The sequence below is a fragment of the Lemur catta genome, chromosome 12, assembly GCF_020740605.2.
Source record: "Lemur catta isolate mLemCat1 chromosome 12, mLemCat1.pri, whole genome shotgun sequence".
Taxonomy (NCBI): Eukaryota; Metazoa; Chordata; class Mammalia; order Primates; family Lemuridae; genus Lemur; species Lemur catta.
The window spans coordinates 46,419,320-46,436,185 of NC_059139.1; the positions used below are offsets into that span (position 1 = coordinate 46,419,320).

General features: G+C 40.8%; 1 protein-coding gene across 3 annotated transcripts in view; it reads left to right on the top strand.

Annotated features, from left to right (window-relative positions):
• ARHGEF28 (Rho guanine nucleotide exchange factor 28) overlaps nt 1-16,866 on the top strand; it is a 265,920-nt gene that overhangs the window by 49,527 nt on the left and 199,527 nt on the right. Inside the window, exon 1 of one of the 3 annotated variants that reach the window (XM_045566118.1) lies at nt 10,887-10,904. The exons of the other annotated variants lie outside the window; for them this stretch is intronic. The gene's annotated coding sequence lies outside the window, so the exon portion shown is untranslated. Of the gene's footprint in view, nt 1-10,886; nt 10,905-16,866 lie in introns of those variants that run through there. 3 annotated transcript variants of the gene reach the window in all.

Genomic DNA, 16,866 nt, shown 5'->3' on the forward strand with positions numbered 1-16,866 from the left:
TTAACCTGTTTTGACTGAATTCTTGTAACCTTCTTATAGTTAAAATGCCTCTTTGTCTCTATTTTTTTGGTCACCATTCCTAAAGATGATAGAGACGTCTTTATACCCACAGAAAATCTATGGATGTAAATCTTTGTTTATTTCCCATGCATTTCATTTGCATTCATGAAGAAAACTTTAAATTTTATTTTTAAAGATTTCTTCTTTTGTGTCTTCCACTGTTGTTTCTGTTGTTTTCCCTTTCTAGAAAAACTAATATTCAAGGGTCAGACTATTTTGCCTTTTTTTGGGTGAGGGGGGTTGAATTTTGGATGCATGTTTTTATTTCTGTTAAGTTTTTTTTTTTTTCCTGCTTGCCAACAGACTTTTAGATTCCATTACTTTTAGTTTCTATGCAGCATTTTCAAATCTTGGCCTTCTTGTGCCCACATAATTTTATAAAGGTAATCTTCTATATTTTATTGCGAGCACAAAGCAAGAATTTAATTTTTTTTCTGTACCTCCCCAGCAGTGTGTTTCAGAAGGAGGTACAGTCTTGCTTATCTTTAGGAAGGAGACTCTATCTTCATCTTGGGGAAGCAGGGATATTCCTCAACTCAGCCACAGACTCAGTCTAATTTTTAAAATAAATCATGGTGGCCCACTGAGTTGCCACTGCAGGAGAAGAGAAACAGTGCTCTATAATAAGATCAGAGAAGAAGCAGGAGTTGGCAAGACTAGCAAACAACAGCTTTATAATATCGATTTGCAGAACTTAGGGATATGAACATTGCAAATCCAATTTTTAGCTCTGAGCAGCTTCCTGCATTTGTGCTTGAGGGAACACTGAAGGAACAGCTCTGGGCTGTTTGTGCCCAGTAGAAAAAATAGCAGAGGCTTACAGTCTGGCATGAGGTCTAGGCTTCATTTTTAGATTGAATGGTAAAATGGTATTACGAGGTGTTTTAAGCTAGCAAAGAGTTGTGGTGGTGAAGCTAATGAGAACTGTAAAAGCCTGGAAAAGTGTAACCATTAGAATCAGTGTAACCAATCTAAGATGTTTATTTTTTTTGGCTTAAAACTCCTTGATACCACTCTGGAATAAGTCCTGTCCCAAAAGTCATAAAGTTATTTTTATTTTGTTTGTTTTCTGCTTATTGCTTTTAGTCTTATTTTTATTATTTTCTAGTTTCTACATAAAAAGATAGGAAGCAATGCAAGGACAGCTTAACAGGAGAGATTTTGCTTACTGAGTATTTAATTGAATTTTGAGAGAGTAAGAGATTTTGCATTCACAAGCCAACTGTGTGTTTTTGTTGATGAATGTTTTTTGATTACTTTTTACATTGTTTTTCGCTAAATTTTTGTGAATCAAAGAGGGTTATGAAACAAATTCATGTTCCACTTACTGATTTATTTATTAATCCAAGAACTTTTTTACACTAATTATTTTTATTTTTATATATAATGTATAATTAATGTTAGCCTTTCTAAAATATCAGTCTAGTACTATGACTAAAACAGAAAAGCTCTTCCTTGAGAAATTGTTGGTTCCAAAGTTTTTCCCTTTTTTCTCAATAAAACCAGCTTTATTTTAAGTAATTCTTTAAATAAAACTTGCTCATTACACAGAATATAATAATAAATAAAATTATAAAGAAGAAAGTGAAGATCATTTGAAATTCTACTTCTGAGAGAAATTCATTAGTATTTTGGTGACTGTCCTTTCAGGAATTTGTTTTTGCAAAGGTACACACACACACACACACACACACACACACACACACACACACACACACACACACACACACACACACACACACACTGTTCCATAAATGTAACCCCCATTTTATACTCTTCTTCCTAGACTCCAAGGTAACTCTTTGAGTTGCCCACTTTACCTTCTGCAGTGGTTCTCAGCAGCATCAGCATCCCTGGGAACTTGCTAGAAATGCAAATTCTCAGACCTTCTGAATCAGACACTCTGTGGGTGGGGGCCAGCAATCTGTGTTTTAACAAAACCTTCAAATGATTCTGATATGTGTCAAAGTTTGAGAACCACAGACTTAGTGCAAACATTTCTATGCTTTTCTTTACTCTATGCTTTTACATATAAAAGCTTTAATAGAATACTTTTTAAAAGCCTGGATCATATTACATGGACTTTTGTATCTTTTCCAACTCAGCAGTACTTTGTAGAAACTCCTCCAAGTCATCAGGCATAGCTCTAATTCATTCTTTTTAATGAATGGGTGTGGATCAAGCCCTTCCCAGTTGAAGGGCATTCACTTTGTTTCAGTGAATTCACCAGCCATCCTTGTTACATCCTTATATGTCGATACTTTCATCTCTATGGGATAGATTCCTAGGAGTGAAATTGCTGGATGAAGTGTGTTCACATTTAAAATTTTAATGAATTGCTTTGCAAATGAGATGTAATATTTCACATTTTATTTAGCAACTTTCAGAAATATTTAATGTCTATTTAGTTTTAATAACTGATAATTATGAAATTAGAGATGTTCTCATTTTCATTGTGCAAAGAAAGGTAGTGTGTTAAATTTTGTACATTGATTAAGTTTATAAAAGGTTAAAAATATTCACTTGCTTGTTTTAATCTTCCTGTATAAGCATCCAATCCATGGAGATTTTTATAACATGTGCAGAGGGTGCATATGTGAGCCTGTGCATGTGGGCTCTTGCTCTCTTCCACCCTTCTGACATATTGTGCAGACGTGTCAATCGTAGCAACTGACTAAGAATAATCATTTCTTTCTCTGGAGGCTGCAAATTGTATAACTGTTTGGGCAGTGAAGTTTTTGCTTCAGTAGCTCGTCGCCAGCTGGATCTAATCTGCTTCCCTAGTCCCTTAGTATTTTATGTTTACATTATTCTTTTATTCTGAGTCACAGCCTCCTGCTGTGTTTGATCCCAAGTGTGTTGGCTGCTGCTGGGCTCACGGTGTGTGAGCTGAAGGTGTAAGCTGAAGTGTAGAGACCTGACCCATGCTTTAGGTAGCTGAGCTAACCTCTCTCCTCTTCAGCCTTTTCTAATTTCTGGGTGTTGGTGTGTCAGCCTTGAATACTTGTTGGAGCATACTCCTCTTGGATCCAGCCTTCCAGAGGGGGAGACCCGGAGGACAGGTCCCAAGTTGTCTGGGTGGATTCTTTGAGTCCCAGCGCTGCTTCCTAGCCCAGGAAGCAGCTTCCTATTGAGGCAGTAAGTGACCTGGTGGCTTTGCTCTGTGCTCACCTGGCAGGTGCCTCCTTCCGGATTCCCACAGATTCCCTCTGGCTTCTGGTTCCTGTTGAAGGAAATCCTGTCCTCCAGACGCTGTTCTTCTTCCTTAGTGGCTCTGCAGCCCCCAAGGGCCACCTGTGACTGGCCTTTCTCACCCCTCAACTCGGAACGTTAGTCTGTGAATGCACCTAGGGACCTTTTCCTGGCCACCCCTATGAGGGAGAGTGACATACTTGACTAAGTTAATTCAGCTGGTTTGACACTCCGGATTTTTAAATGTTGTATTAGAAATCATAAAATAATTGTTTTGCTCAGAAAGTTTGTTAGTGGTAGATGCCCCAGTTGGGGTTTCCCCACCTTCACCAATTGATGAAAATGACCTCCCTGCTGCTGTCACCACATCTCGATTCTCTCTTGGGCCAGGTACTCAAGGACGACCTTTTGTCCTCTTTTGCCCTACAGTCACCCTTGAGCTTCTGACATGAAGAATGGTGCCATTTCCTGGACCTTAAAGTGTCTCACTTCTCTCACTTCTTTTTTTTTTTGTCCCACTAGAAGATGCTGCTGGTAACTAAGTCTAGGCAAGCTCTGACCTTCTAAAGCTCCTTTGCTCACAAAAGCCAGGCCCAATAATTGATGGTCATTTGTTCCATTGAGCTCCCCAGCTCAAGTTAATAGAAATTTCATTGGCTCCGATGTTGGAGGGTATAGGTGAGGGTGTCTTTTGAAATATATCAGTACAGCTCATTCTAGCTTAGCAAGCAGAATCAGGAAGAGCTTTTGCCTGAAATCAACTTCTAGATCACACATTTACCTTTTGCAAATTTGTTTTTGCAAGTTATATTAACATTACCTGTGTCTTGACTTAAACACGGTAGTATGTGCATTTCAACTAATTGTCGCTCGTTGGGTGGTTTCTTGTTTAAGCTGTGCTCACTGAGGTTGGCTCGCTTTCTCTGCTGGCTCTTGTTTTCTACTAACTTCATTCGACCTTTTCCTACCCTCTCTGCTTGGCCTTGCTTTTGTCGCTTTGCCTTTTCTCCTGTTTTCCTTCTGAGGGGCAAACAAATTCCAAAGCAGCATTTTCTAGTCATAGAGCAAAGAGGACCATGGTAACTATTCTTCCCTGGCTGGCCAGCAGCCACAGATGGCAACTCCTGTAAAGCCCTGAGCTCCTCAGCTGCCGTGAGAAATGGCTTGATTGTTCTGGCAGGAGCCCGCTGCTCAGACTTGAGCAAAACCTTTGACTTAGAAATATTATGTAAATCATCCATTAGCTTCACCCCGTCCAGATTCTAAAAGAACCAGTATCCTTTCCTCTCAGCACAGTGGCTCTTTATCGTGTTCGCCCCTCTGCTGTCACTGTGGTAGATGCCACAGTAAGGTATAGGTGAGGTGTCTTTTGAAATATATCTGTACAGCTGATAGGTGATAGGCCTGAAGGTGAGATGCACAACCACAGGAAACTGCAGGAAGAGTTAGTCCCAGCACCTGTCTTTGAAGGAATTTCTTTGCAGGTATGGGCTTGAGGGCCGTGGGTAAATAAGTATCAAGTGTTCTTAAAGTCTGATATTGTCTCACTTCCTATATTTCAGTGACAGCTCTCACAATTTTGAGTAATGTGCAGCCTGTATTTTTAATAAAGAACTTGAAGTAACTGACATTTTTGTTCTATTTGGTTTTTAAAAATGTGTTCCCATCTAAGCAAGGATTTTAGGCATGACAGATATGGGTCAGGGTTTTCTCTGGGAGAACCCTCAGTAGGAAAAATAAGATGTGATCCAATTAGAATGTTTTATTTACATATTCTAGAAAGGCAGCCTTTACTGAAGGTGTGAACATAGCGATATTGCCTTTCAGCAATTCCTCCCTCTCGCTTCTGAGGGTGTGCATGTTTTAAATAAGTGTCTCTAGCTCCTGCCTCCTTTTCCTCTCCGTAACTTGATATAGTCTGGCTTTAAACCTACTGTTGTTACCAAAACTGATCTTATGAAGGTCACGCTAATTTTGCTGTTGCTTAACCTAAGGTGTACTATTTTTAAGTTCTCATTTAGTGTCATGCACTGTAATAGAGAATGAAAAATAAGGTCCCAGGTCCCTGCCCTCCCAAGTGGGGTACAGACAATAAGTAGGAGAACAAATTAAAAAATAAGGATTTCAGATGGTGGTATGTATTAGGACAGTACAACTCTATGATTTGGTAGAGAATGGTGTGTGTGTGTGTGTGTGTGTGTGTGAGAGAGAGAGAGAGAGAGAGAGAGAGAGAGAGAGAGAGAGAGAGAGAGAGAGAGTGATTAGTCTCTCCAGGAGTCCCTGGAGAGGTTCTAGCAGAGGGATCAGAGAGCACACAGGCCCTGCAGTGGAAAGGAACTTCATACATTTCAGGGACAAGAAAAGGCCAGTGAGGCTGGTGCGCTGGGAGGGAGAGGAGAGGAGACAGGTTGGAGGCGGGTGGGGCTGGGTCCTGCCATGAGAAATTGGCAGGGGAGTTGTGTGATTTTATTTATATTTAAAGAGTGTACTTTCCGTGTCCAGGAACTCTGCTGGTTCTCCTTCAAGTTACCTCTCTGTCTGTTGTGCTTTCTTCTCTTTTAGGTGGGGTTTTCCCAGGGCCACTCCTTTCTCCTCTCTGGGCGAGCTCATCTATTCTGGGTACTTAAACCACGACTCCTCCCAGGAGGCTCCCACGCGTGGGCCCTCTTGGCCTGACCTCTACGCGGGCCTTATCTTTTACTTGCTGCTGGCCTGTTTGCTATTACCACTCAGTTATCCAGCCTTCACTTCAAATCCAGACGGTTATATTTTTAAAAAAGCTTCTCAAGTTCTCCTCTAAGCAACCCCTCTTTCCAACTTCCTGATTTCTATTCCCATACTGCCGTTCTCCCAGACGTCCCACTTTAAGTCTGAGTTTTTATAATTCCTTTGTCCTTTATCCTCTGTAGTTGGTCAGTCATCGAAGCCAGCTGATGATCTTGGCTGTGCCTTTTCTCTCCTCTGCCACTGTCCTGATTCACCTTTGGACTCTTGCCTTTAGCTGCTTCACAGTTGCCATTTTCTTGGACTTTGTGAATACTTTATTCTTCTTGAATATTGATTATTTCCCTGTATTCATTTCTTGATTTGCGGCCATATCATTTCTCTGTTCTAATCAGACAGGTCCTCTTTCTACCCTAGAGGGCTTTCTTCACTCTCTTATTTCTAGAACTTTGCCCAAACTGTTCTAATTCCATATGCAGGACTATCCCTAAGGTAGGAATGGGATATAATGTTGTATCTAGGTTATGACCCTGGACAGCCATGTATTTGGTATCTTCTGGCAGTTTTCTAATGCTTGTTTCTGCTGTATTGGTTAGGTTACCATTTGGAAGCTGCTTCCTACCTCTTGGGTACTTTAGCAGCAGTCAGGATATTTTGCCACCCCTATTGCCTTGGATATATATAGCCTATGTCCTGAAGGGCTGGGCTTTCCAAAGGCAAAGCCGATTTAAAGAGGATAACAGCTTCCTGCTTTAAAAAAAATGAATTAGAAAAATTAAAATACCATACTAATAGTATTTAAATTTAAGTAGGGCAAATTATTTGCAGCAAAACAGAAACTTGAGTCCAGTGAAATAGCTTTAAAAAATAAACATTTTAAATATACCTGTTATGTGTGAAATAACAGGTATACTCTTTAATGGGTTCTCATTTAATTTTCACAAAAACTCTATGAGGTAGGAATTATCCTCCATTTACAGAGAAGGAAACTGAGGTTCAGTGGAGCAGGGTTGGTGTTCCTTCCTCTGCATTTATTTACTCTTGGCCAGGAACTGTGATTGGCACAGAGCTAAGTGAGGTATGGCCAACTAGCTGAATTACGATGGAACTTGCGTTTGAACCCCAGTTCTCCTGATTCTCAGTCCAGGGTGTTCTTGATGACAGCTGTCTTATGAACACAGATTGTTACCCTTCATTATGTTGCAATGCCTGGTGCAGTGTCTGGTACACTGCAGCCTTTCAGTAAATGTTTGCTTATGAATTCCTGGACAACCGTTCAGGCATACTTGCTCTCGGACCCTTTACAGGAGTGTTCCAGACAGCAGCATGGTCATTGGGGAGGGTCCAGTTAACGAAATGGTTGATAATGAAAAATGATTTTTGGTCACATATATGGGATTATAGAAATCTTTTACATCATGAGTTCTAGCCATACTCTCCTCTCCGTTCCTCACGAGTGCCACATCTCTCATTACCCCAGACCTTTGTATATGCTGTTCTCTCTACCTGGCACCCTCTTGCCCCCTTCCCCCTCTGTATAATTAAATTCTTACTATGCAGGTTTCAATTCAAATGTCACACCTTCAGTATAGTCCTTTGGACACTCCACTTGACATTTTACATTTTAAAGGAGTTTTGTTGTTATTATTCTGTTCAGTGTCTCTTCTATTACAACACAAATGTAAGCATCAAGACAGAGACAAATTTTTTTTTTTGTCCACTGATTTTCCAATAACTAGTTCACTGCCTGGCACATGTCACATTCTTAATAAATATTTGTTGAATGAATACACAGTTCTAATTTTGTTCCATTTAATAAACAGTGGTTGAATTTCATCCTGGGGCACTCTTTAATTTTGTTGTTTGCTTATTTCTGTACTGTGAGTTTTCATAGTAGGTATGTGCCCATCACTATTTTGGGCTTAGGGCTGTGATTTTGGTTTTTTATACTCTAGGTACACAGAAAGACAAAGTCAAGCAGGAGGGAGCTATCATAATGGTCAGTAAATTTGGGAGGTTTGAGAGGAACACATCCCAGAGTTTGAGACTTATCTAAATTTTTAAAGTACTATATGGAATATGTAAAAATTATGCAATAAAAAAACTAAAGACATTTTTGTGAGGTGGATAATTCCTAGCTGAGAACCAGAATTTAACAGTGTGAGGCAGTTCTGTTAAAATTGTAGGGAATGAAAAGCTTACCTTCTCTAACAAGAAGATTCCTGAAGAATTTCCTAACTCAGGAAAGATTATCTGTGAGCCATTTTACATGAACATACTCTGCTCTCTTTTGATTCCTTTCTTTAGCATTCTTTATTAGTATCTGCCAGTACTTATCATTATTATAATCCATGTCTTTTGAAAAAAATCATTGTGTTAGTCCGTTTGCTGTTGCTTATAACAGAATGCCTGAAACTGGATAGTTTATAAGAAATGAAATTTCTTATTTCCTACAGTTCTGGAGGCTGGGAAGTCCCAGGTCAATGGGCTGCATCTGGTGAGGGCCTTCTTGCTGGTGGGGACTCTGCAGGGTCCCGAGGCGGCACAGGGCGGCACATGGCGAGGGCCTGAGTGTGCCAGCTCAGGTCTCCCTTCCTCTTACAAACCCACCAGTTTGTGATCTTTTGAGATTGCCTTTTTATCATTCAGCATAATGCCTTTAAGAACGAGCCAGTTTGTTGCATTTTCAATGGTTCATTTCATTCGTTTTTGTTGATGAGGAGTATTCCATGGTATGGGTGTCCACAATTTGTTTAACCATTCACCTATTGTAGGACATTTTTGGTTGCTTCCAGGTTTTGGCTATGATAAATAAAACTGCCATGAACAGTTGTGTATAGGTTTTTGTGTGGACTTGTCTCGGTGATAAATGTCCAGGATTGTGATTACTGGGTTGTATGGTAAGCACATGTTTAGTTTTTAAAGGAACTGCCAAACTATTTCCCAGAGTGGCTGTATCATTTTACATCCCCCCCAGCATTGTACAGGAGATCCAATTTCTTCTTGTATTTGGCATTGTCACTATTTTTTATTCTATGTAATAGCTGTTCTAATAGGAGTATAGTGATCTCATTATGGTCTCTGGTATAGAATTTTTTTCTTTTTATTCTGGTAAAATATACATAAATTATGTTATTTAATCTGCTTTTTAAGTATACAGATCAGTGGCATTAGTATGTTTACACTGTTGTGCAACCATTGCTACTATGCATCTCTAACATTTTTTTCATCTTTTCCAACTGAAACTCTGTACCCCCTGAGCAGTATGTCCTCGTCCCTCCTTCCCCTCCAGCCCCTGACAAACATCATTCTACTTTCTGTCTCTATAAATTTTATCACTCTAGGAACATTGGTGTACAAGTATCTGAGTCCCTACTTTTAATTTCTTTAGGTAAATACGTAGAAGTGGAATTGCTGGATCATATGGTAATACTATGTTTAACTTTTTGCGGAAGTGCCAAACTGTTTTCCACAGTGACTGCTCCATGTTACATTACATTCCCACCACCAATTCACGAATGTTCTATTTTCTCCACATTCTCACCAATTCTTGTTATTTTTCTGTTTTTGGCTTCTTCTTCTTTTTTTTTAAGTGGTAGCCATCCTAACAGATGTGAAGTGGTCTGGTATAGATTTTGGTAAACATGTTTGAAATGATTATGTAGCCATGCCTGGAGTAGGAATTTCTGATTAGGGAGGGTCCTCTCAAACCTTTCAAATTGCATCTAATCTTCACCTTACTTGAGGGGGAGAGTAAAGTTAGTTTATGCACCACTCTGAAATTATAGGCATTCCCCACTATTTGAATATATTTGGATCCTGAGTTGAGACAGCAAGAGTTTATATGGTGAGTCAGCAAAAAATACTCTATCTAAATCTGTTTGGGTAGGAAAAGTGAGAGATCAGATAACAGTAGATTAATCTGAAAAGTTACCTGAATCCAGTTGGAAAGCCAGAGTTCAGAGAGTGGAAGTTTAGAGAGTGCAAGTGATATCTCTATTTTAATGTCATTTGGCACATAGACAACATAGCAGGGAAAGCTCAACCAGTCAGTTTATGCAACTATATGTTTTATAGTTAAATTAGTGACATTTTAGTCAAATTGCCTAAATGGTGCTAAAGATAGTAAATATTCTTAATATCTTGCAAATCTAAATCCAGATGAATTTTGGGGTTTGGGGTTCTCTGATTCTCTCCTTTGATTCCTAGAAGGCAAGCCCTTGGGAAGTGTGAAAAAATAGGGAGAAACTGATTTCTCTGGGGAGTTTCCTGTGGAAATAGGGCCCCCAGGGGCCTGGCACTCAGGTGGTTCTCAGGCCCCAGGCCTGGCCAGCCTCAGGAGTTCCAGGGAAGGAGGGGAGGTCATGTGGCCCACAGGAGTCATTAACTAATATCCTAAATACCCTGATTTGATCATTGCACATTGCATGGATGTATCAAAATATCACATGTTCCCCATAAATATGTACAATTATTATATATTAATAAAATAAATAAGTAAATGTCTGTTGTGCTCACCTGTAACCTTCAAGCAGGTTAGGAGGGAGGGTTATGAACCTCGCCTCTTTTCCTTTTACTCTTTACTTCAATGATTTGAAAGTCTTTAAAAATCTTATTCTTTCCAAAACTGTGTGTTATGAGTATTGCCTATCATTGTGTAGAGGTATATGTAAATGCCACTCTCACTTTCCACAGTCATCTGGTTTTAAAAGGTAATTTTTTTAAATAAAAAGAGTAACTTTGTGTGGGTGTGTGTGGGTGGGAATATGGGGAAGGAATGGGAGAATGGCATTTAGGACATTTCCTGATTTGACTAAGGAGACTTGCTGGGAGATCTGTGCTTCTCCCCAGGTAGACTAATGAATGTTACTATGTAGGTCTCATGATGGTGAAAGGCCTGGGGGACTCTTCCCATTGACCCACAGTAGGTAAGTGAATTTTCTGGAAATACTTAAATGACATCATCTACTTGTTAGAAAGGAACTGCTTCAATCTCCTTCCCTTTACAGGTTGCTGTATGGAAAAGCCCAAATAGCCCTACCCTTCCTTTTCCCTTCCCTTTCCCCTTCTTCTTTCCCTTCCCTTCCCTTTTCTTTAGACACAGGGTCTCACTTTGTCACCAGGCTGGAGTACAGTGGTGTAGTCATAGCTCACTACAGCCCTGAACTCCTGAGCTCAAGTGATCCTCCTGCCTCAGCCTCCTGAGTAGCTAGGACTACAGGTGCACACAATTTTTTTTTTTTGTGGAGATGGGGTCTCACTATGTTGCCCAGGCTGGTCTTGAACTCTGGGGCTCAAGTGATCCTCCTGCCTTGGTCTCCCAAAACGCTGGGATTACAGGCATGAGCCACCATGCTTGGCCTATTATTATTATTTTTTTATAAATTGAAGACTTTTACAATGAAATATTGGATGTGAAAATAATTTAGAAACTATGAGGGAATCATAGTATAACCATAAATTATAAATCTTGAGAGAGAGCCGATGACCACACAGGGTCACTAAGAGGTATAGCCCCTTGAAGAGCTTCTGATAGTTAAGAAAACACAAAAAAAGTATCTTCAGGAAGGCCACATTTCACCTCGTCTTATATCTGTTAAGTCCCTTTGGTTGGGATTTATGATTCGTTACCGTGACATCATAGTGTCATCCCATCTGGGTGGAAGAAGTCCCAGAGTAGTCAGGGCACTTGGGCTCACTGGGAAGGCATCCTGGTGCATTGTGATGCCTTGGGTCTCTGCACTGTCAGTGTTGGACAGAGGCAGGATGGAGGGACCAGGAGGTTCACATACATTTTGGGAGGGTAGATGGAACAGTGTCGTGGGCACGTTGAAGGATTTTAACATTTTGGGAACTGAAGCATTTAGACATTTCAGAACTAAGGCTTGTGGTCTGTGATTTTTTTTTTTTTTCTGTAGGTGGCAGTTGACCCCAAGAATTGCTTTGTCTGCCTAAAACATTTAAAACACAGGTGAAGGCTCTCTTATCCATTGAAAGCCCTTTACATGTGGGGGCAGAAGCAACCAAGGCAAGCAACCACTGAGTCAGGCTTTAAAAAAAAACACCTTAAAAATACATGCTCCACTGCCCCCTCTTTGAGTTATACCCTTCCTCCCTCCGTTCTGGCTTGATTACAACTTTCTTTATTCAACTATTGCTCTCACCTTCTCTGTGTTGACACCTACCAACTTTACACCTTCTGCCTAATGTCTCTCTCCTTCCAGCTTTTTAAAGTTTAAACTATGTGACATTTGATATGACCACCAAGTGGCACCTGGCACTTAGTAAGCACTCAATAAATGTTTATTGACTGGGCTAATCATAAATACTGTGATTAGCACCATCCTTCTCAATTTTTCCATAAATTAAAACCACCTGGTGGCCACTGTATACGTGCCTCTGGAAGAAGAGCTGGCCATTTGGGGATTAGGGCAGCCTGCTGAGGGGAGTCCTAGTTTTAGAGTGCTTGCTAGGGGGCAGGGGAAATCCAGTCTCTGGCCAGGATTTCCGGAGATTTTGATTTCCTGGACCCTTTTAGGTGCTTGAAGGATGTGTTTTTATGGACCATGTTGTCATCTCAAATGTTGACCTCCAATGATAGGAATGACCCTGGTGGTGAATTAAGTGGCGTATTGGCACACAGGTGAGTGCAAACCAGCGACTGCCTGTCCACTGTCTGCTTAGATCCAGGTTTCAGGAGTGCTGGGCATGTGGTGGTGGTTGGCAGCTACTGCTTTATTATGGTGGTGAACTTAGCTTAACTCAGGTGGAACAAACTTTATTCAGGATGCTTGGGCAGAAGGTCCAGCAGCCCTCAAAGCTCTGAGTGGAGATGAGCCAGGGAAGGGGCTTGTGTTTCCACGCCCTTGGGCCACACTCCTTCAGAAGGGCTCTTTGGCCTGAGGGACAGAAATAGCCTGGAGAGGAAGCAGGTGAAATCTAGTTTGTTGTCTTAGCCTCTGAGGTAGGCCATTCAAGTGAAGGCCATTAAAAATCAACCAACCAACAAACAAAACAACATTGAGAATGACTTTGATTTCTCTGTGTCAAAGTCAAAAGTCCCAAGGAGAAACATATAATATTTTTTTAAAAAGAGTTTATTAAAGTTCTTATGTCACAATTAGTTTGTTTTCTCAACTTGAATGTGAGCTCTGTGAGAACAGAAAGTTTGCATGTCCTTTTCCCCGCTGAGTCTTAGGTACTGTGTCTGGCACGGGGTAGGTGCTCAGTAAGTATTTATTGACTGAATGAATGAAGCTTACATGAAGGAAAATGACTTTTATTTACAAATCCTGACTTTTAAGGAAGCTCTAGGTCAACTAAGAAAATTGGGGAGAAAAATCCCAGTGTGTACCTGGATGAGATCAGAAGTGATTACTGAGTGGAAGTCGAGATGCTGCCAGAGGGGTAAAACAACTTCCTCTTTCCACTCTCCTCCCTTCCTGCGTCTGCCTTAGCACTGGCTAGGGTGATTATCTGGGGATGTGTATGAGTAATGCATGCCCTGAGCTCTTAACTTGAGGGGCTGTTACTTGAACAGGGTGCTCCACCTTGTCCTCAGATTAGCAGCCCTGACCCTGCACGGCCTGGGATCTGCAGGGCCAAGAGTGATGGAATTAGGATCCTGGCCTGGCCATGTGAAACCTGCTGCCTTCTGCTCCACCTGGGTCTGACCTCCCTGTTGAGCCCAGGTCCTCTCTTTGGAACGTGTGGTTGCTTACCTTGCCCCCAGAGGTGCAGCATCACGTGCTCTATCCTAGGTGAGCAGCTGGGGAGTTGGACCTTACAGTCTGTGTCCCTCTTGGTCCTGGCCCTTCCTGGCTGGTCTCATCTCATAGCTGCCCATGACTGGAGCAGAGAGGCAAATTTAGAGGTTTGGAGTATTTGGATGGTGCTTTTGCTTTGTGGCAATAGTGATGGTGTGTGTATGTAAAGTGTGTAAGGAAACAGTAGTCAGTAATAAGTGGTTGGCTATGGTTTGGCCAGTCAAAGTTTGGTGGGGATTAATATGTGCCTCTGTCTAGGAAATGGCATTTCTATCTCAGTCCTGAAATAGGAGAAGAGCTTGACAGAATGGGCTGGTCGGGGAGTTCCAATGACCAGGCTTATAAATGATCTTTTAGTACTGAATCTGAGCAGAAACTGGGGAATTCCCAGATACACATATGTATTCTTGAGTAGAGCTATATGTTCAGTTTAATTTAACCATCCCTGACTAGTGTGCAGAGGCAAGCTCACATATTTCTATTAATTTATTTGTAAATTTTTTTTTTGAGATGGGGTCTGAGTCACCCAGGCTAGAGTGCAGTGGCATCATCATAACTCACTGCAACCTCAAATTCCTGGGCTCAAGGGATTCTCCTGCCTAAGCCCTCCAAGTAGCTGGGACTACAGGTGTGTACCACCATGCCCGGCTAATTTTTCTATTTTTTTGTTAGGGACGGGGGTCTCACTGTGTTGTCCATGCTGGTCTAGAACTCCTGGCCTCAAGCAATCCTCCTGCCTTGGCTTCCCAAAGTGCTAGGATTACGAATGTGAGCCACTGCACCCCACTGAGTTTTATTTTTAAATCATGAACGAATGTTGATTTTGTAAAATGGTTTTTCTACATCTATTGAGATGGTATGGTTTTTCTTCCTTAGTCTGTTAATATGGTGAATTGCATTGATTAATATTTGAACGTTAAACCAGCCTTAAATTCCTGAGATGAACCCCACCAATTGTGATGATCTTTTTTTATGTATTGCTAGATTTAATTTGCTAATATTTTGTCAAGAAGTTTTGTGTCTATGTTCAGGAGGAATACTGGTCTGTAGTTTTCTTTTTTTTGTAAAATCTTTGTCAGGTTTTGCTGCTAGTGTAATTCTATTTTCATTTGAAGAAATAGATTCCACATAAATAGACTAGGAACCCTCTGTGCTTATGAAATGTAAGGGAATAAAATGATAAAAATACTTTGATACTACAGATAGGGTACCTTTTTGATTGAGGTGAAAATGTAGATCTCTTTCTCTACCTCTTGGTGTGATGGATGCTTTCTTCTCCTTCATAAGAGCTTGGTACCTACAGCGCCCACACCCGTGCAGGTGTACATCTTGCTGCTAGAGATGTGCCAGGCTTCTCCAAAGGGCAGTGTTTAAAGGTTCCAGCAAACTTGCACCTGATTTGCACAGAATTTTACATGCATGTTAGCTAGTGGGAGAGGAGGAATAGAAAATAAGTATTTGGAACTGGCACAAAGTTCACTGAACTTTTCCCTTGAAATTATCAGCATGCTTCTATTATACACAGAACAATAGAAAAGTCCTCATTAAACTAATGGAACAGAAGCACTACTTGCATTCCAGGCTCTTAACCTAGTTCAGGAATTGCCTTTCTTTCAGTCTCTGTTGGAGGAAAAATGGCAGGAAATAAGTAAGTTTTATGATAATATAACTGTTCTGGTATTGGAGATCATTACTTTATCAATCTACTGAATTAAATTATTTAAATATAAATATAATGAGCATTTACTGAGAAGTATTTCTTTATTCACTATTTATTGTAGTTTTCCCCAATATATTTCCTTTTTATTTCACTTGCAGATGGGGAAAATGCAACAACCCTAAGGAAATGAAATAAAATTACTGTTTGAAGACCAAATTTTTATGACAATGCAGTATTTGATGAGGCAGTTATTATAATTGTGAAAAATATTCTGAACCTCCGCACAAAGGCTTTCTTTAAGTCAGTGTGGAAAACCTACGTGCCTGGGGCCAGAATGGTGAAACCCATCCCCAAACAACCCCTGGGGGATCAACTCCAGCAACATACATCCTCAAATAATCCAGCCATTCTCCCAAGATTTCTCTGTCTCTTGCTTTTCCCACAATTCTTTTTAAACTTTGTTCTTTGTTTTTATTATGTCTCCCTTCCTCTCTCTCCCTCTCTCCCTTCCCAGGCTATTGAGCTGATATTGAGAATTCAGGGCTAAGTGTTAAATTCAAAATGATATAGTTTTCTTGCTGACACAATTTACCTTTGCCTCTTGGGATAGGTGAGGGGTTAACTTGATGGGAAGAGGGGCAGGGTAAGAGAACAGGAAGAGGGAATTGGGCCATTAGCATCTTTCTAGGCCTGCTGACTTCAATTCTGAACAAATAGAAGTTTCTAGCAGAACGACTAATACTGGAGCTGTGACCTTGGCGTGTGTGAGCAGCACCGCCACTCAGCCACTCAGAAGTCTGGAGATAGGGAACATCATGGTGTTTCTGTGGGGAGAGGGGAGGGTCAGCCAAGAGTTGATCATTCTGAATATTTGTTTGTAAGGTGAACTTTTTAAACTTGGAAATGACCGTAGAGTTCTGCATGGCAAGTTAAATATTTTTCATTCTCATCTTGAAGGAAGAAATAGGGATTAATAATATGTATAGCTTCTGGGCTGAAGTATCCCTTCCTCTCTTATTTGGCATTATTGATGTTTTTCAGAGAGAGGGAAAGAGGGAGGAGGAAGGGAAAAATTAGAAGTGGCAAATTGATGGCTTTAAACAGACATCAGTAGTTCCTCATCAGGGAAAATGAAGGAAAGGAGGAGGCTGAGCATTCCTTGGATTCAGACCTATGTAAGGGGGATGAGCTGGGAGAGACAGGTCAAGCTGGTTCCCCTGTGTTAGTACTTTAGCCTTGGGGACTTCATTTAACCTCCATGTGTTTCTGTTTTCTCATATGTAGAGTAAGGGTGGCAGTAGCACTTGGCCATGCAAAGTGCCTGGATCAGTGAGTGGCACATAGTTAATTATCATTATTATCACCTCTGGGACCAGACTGGGAGCGGGAATCAAGGTCACTTGAAAAGAAAAGGAAGTAGGAGGGCAGGATTTAAAGAACAAAGAAATCAGTCTCTAGGTTTGA